Source organism: Emydura macquarii, unplaced genomic scaffold (genome assembly GCF_026122565.2).
Source record: "Emydura macquarii macquarii isolate MOO-44397 ecotype Brisbane River unplaced genomic scaffold, CSIRO-AGI_Emac_v2 contig_2897, whole genome shotgun sequence".
Classification (NCBI taxonomy): domain Eukaryota; kingdom Metazoa; phylum Chordata; order Testudines; family Chelidae; genus Emydura; species Emydura macquarii.
The window spans coordinates 33482066-33484878 of record NW_027133034.1 but is presented as its reverse complement, the minus strand read 5'-3'; the positions used below and the strand labels follow the sequence as shown (position 1 = coordinate 33484878).

General features: G+C 38.3%; 1 long non-coding RNA gene across 1 annotated transcript; it reads right to left on the bottom strand.

The window, feature by feature from the left end:
- Positions 1 to 256: 256 nt before the first annotated feature.
- LOC137166801 (uncharacterized) lies at positions 257 to 2426 on the bottom strand. The gene is made up of 2 exons (XR_010923825.1): positions 2289 to 2426; positions 257 to 502 (listed from the first exon to the last, which is right to left on the bottom strand). It is a non-coding gene; the product is annotated as an uncharacterized lncRNA (long non-coding RNA).
- Positions 2427 to 2813: the final 387 nt, after the last annotated feature.

The following is a 2813-nucleotide window of genomic DNA, read 5'->3' as shown; positions in this document are numbered from 1 at the left end:
TATCTATTTAAATCATTAATGCTCAAGATTAAGACCATGTTTCCATTCCGATCCAGGCCATTTTTTCCATATCGTTAGGCACATATTAAACTGAATTTTTAAACAAAAACTGCTTTTACAGTTTTGTATTTAAACCCAGTGTACCATCATGGGCTTTCAATTACATCACTTTTAGAGCTGAAAGACGGTGAATTTCAATTGACAGCTAATGTCTATTTCTAACAGATGAACAGGTTTCCTCTAAATCAATGCAATCAAAAACATTCCCATTAAAACAGATTTTCTGTCTAACTCATGGGGTAAATCCCCTTTTCTCATGCAAAGGGGAATTAAACCAGCTGTGACTGGGGTATCGCTAAGGTTATAGGAAGGAATCCTGCACAACCAAGGAGGCAGAATGTGAAGCTATTCTGATGTTGGGCTGCAGCAATGGCTGAAGTTTCACTGGCAACTCTCCAGTCTCCCCTTCATAGCCACTCTCTGGTCTGTCATAGAAAGAGGGCTATGCAGAAAGAAATAAAAAAATAATTTACAAAGGGGTTAGAACAAATGGGCTCCAGATCTTCCTGGGACTTTCAGTCCAATAGAAATAACTACTATTCACCTAAGCGAGTTTATATTAAGTGGGCCTGTCTGTAGATAATTTATTTCAAAGGATTATTCCAGACTTTTTGGCCAAGACAGATAACAAGAGGAAGAATAGAACAATTTAGGGCTAGCAGGAACCAGTTATATTATTATAAAATAGTTTTCAGGCTGGAAAGACATCCCACTGCAAGAAAACCTGTAATATATTCAATTCAGAGCACATCTGTGAATCCAGGGCACCCATAAAGCCATCAAAGAGTCTACTATTTGTGCACTTTATCTCCATCTACACTGAAAAAATAAAGAGCAGCAAGAGGCAGGAATAGGGATAAAAAAAAGTGTTAGAAACTTGGGTACACAAATTCTAATCATCATTACTAACCTTAATACATTTAAAAAGCATGTAAGAAAAGAAAGTCAGTTCTATGGTGAAAGTGAAGGGATTAGAATACTGTGAAATGGAATACATTATAAAAAAGCATCAATACAATAGGCTAGTGGCTTGAGTTACAAAACAAATATAGTATAGATAAATTTCCTAGTAAACTGTTCCTGTAGTGCTGAGTCAGCACATCTCTTGGATTTAAAGCTTCTGAATCAGGGCAAGCAAAGCTTTCTGTCAACAGTGCTTATCTGTAGCACTGAAACACTTATTTTGTATGTGATTTTCCTGCTTCTCCAAAACAGCCCTTTAATTTGCTATTGATATCTTGCACATTCACATTGGCCTAATCAACTTACAGTAAGTCTGAAATGAAATAGGTTTAGGTGGGAGGCAGTCATATGTTTATTAGGTTTCTTTTCAGTCTTGCTTCTGATTTGCTTAATTGATTGCAAGTTCTACTTTCTCATTTCCATTTGTTGGGGTTAGCTGAGAAATGAACAGCTAAGGTCACCCTCAAATAAGCAGAATATTCTCTCTCAAACCAGTTTATTAAAGTTACTGAGCAGCTTAGGTCAGATTCATACCTGCTGTAACTCCACTCAAATCACTGGACTTACACCAGAGATAAAAGTGGCCACTCTAGGCTAGAACTGCAGCCTTTATTCCTATTGACTTCACTGGGAATTTTGCCCAAGTAAGAAGTACTACAAGGCCTCTTAAAAGAACATTTGAACTGCAAACTCCAGTTGGCACATTACATAAATCTCTAGATGTAACTTCATTTGAACCAGAAAGTGTTTAAAACAATTCCATATAACAGCAGGGAAAGTGTCCAGTTATGATTAACAACTTTCTGGCTCAAATTCTTTGCTGGAGTGAGAAAATTGGGTGGTTTCTTCTTGCCCTGTTACAGTAATGGTTATTACATTAATTTTTTTCTACTGTGTTATTACTCCTTTCATCCTAAATTCCTCTTCTGTTATTGGTGTGTTAATCTTTTTTCCTCAGCATTTCAGATATCTTAGAGTGATACTTTTTATTTCCTACTTCTTACTTTCAAGTGATTACCTGGTCAGTAGGCCAACCCCTCACTCCAACACTCAGCAGTGTGGTTGGGGGGATGGGACCTTGTGGGCAGCAGAACCCATCTGCTGTGTACTGGATACGCAGAGCAGAATTATGGGACGCCCTGCAGGTGAGCCCACCCTCCCTGCATGCTGTAGAGCACACTTTTGGTGAGAGAGTCCCAACATGCTAATGTGAAAGTGTTTTCCTTGTGGAGCAGAACCAACTGATTCACAGTTATGCAGATTACCTTCGAGCTACTGCTGCTTTCAGAATGGTTTAGAAGCCACATGATGATTTTGTTGCTGCTCAGTGGTCTGAAGGGAAAGGACTTGAATTCCTGTAAGCCTCCCTCATACACAGCCTGTTCTTGGTCTTTGAGCAGGAAACAGTATTTGGCCTTCATATCTTTCCTCTACAAGTTCCTATACAAGAATTAATGGTCTAAATGGCCTGGAAATCTTTTCATTCCTTTTCAGTTGTTCTACTTCCTTTGTTCCTAAATTATTTTATTACTTTGCTAGTGGAGCTGGACATTCTGCCATAAAAAGACAATTATGAGTATAAATGTCAAAGAGGTATGGAAGTCAATTACATTTAATACTGTGAATAGAAAAAGCTCCCTATACAATTTCCCATTTCCCCCACCAATCTGTAATCCTCACAGGACAACTGCCAGATAGAAATCTCATCCCCTTCAGAGCATAACTGTAATAGAACTGCACACAGTGTTATAACTCAGTTTTCATTTGTGTTGGACCACAGACTTCATATG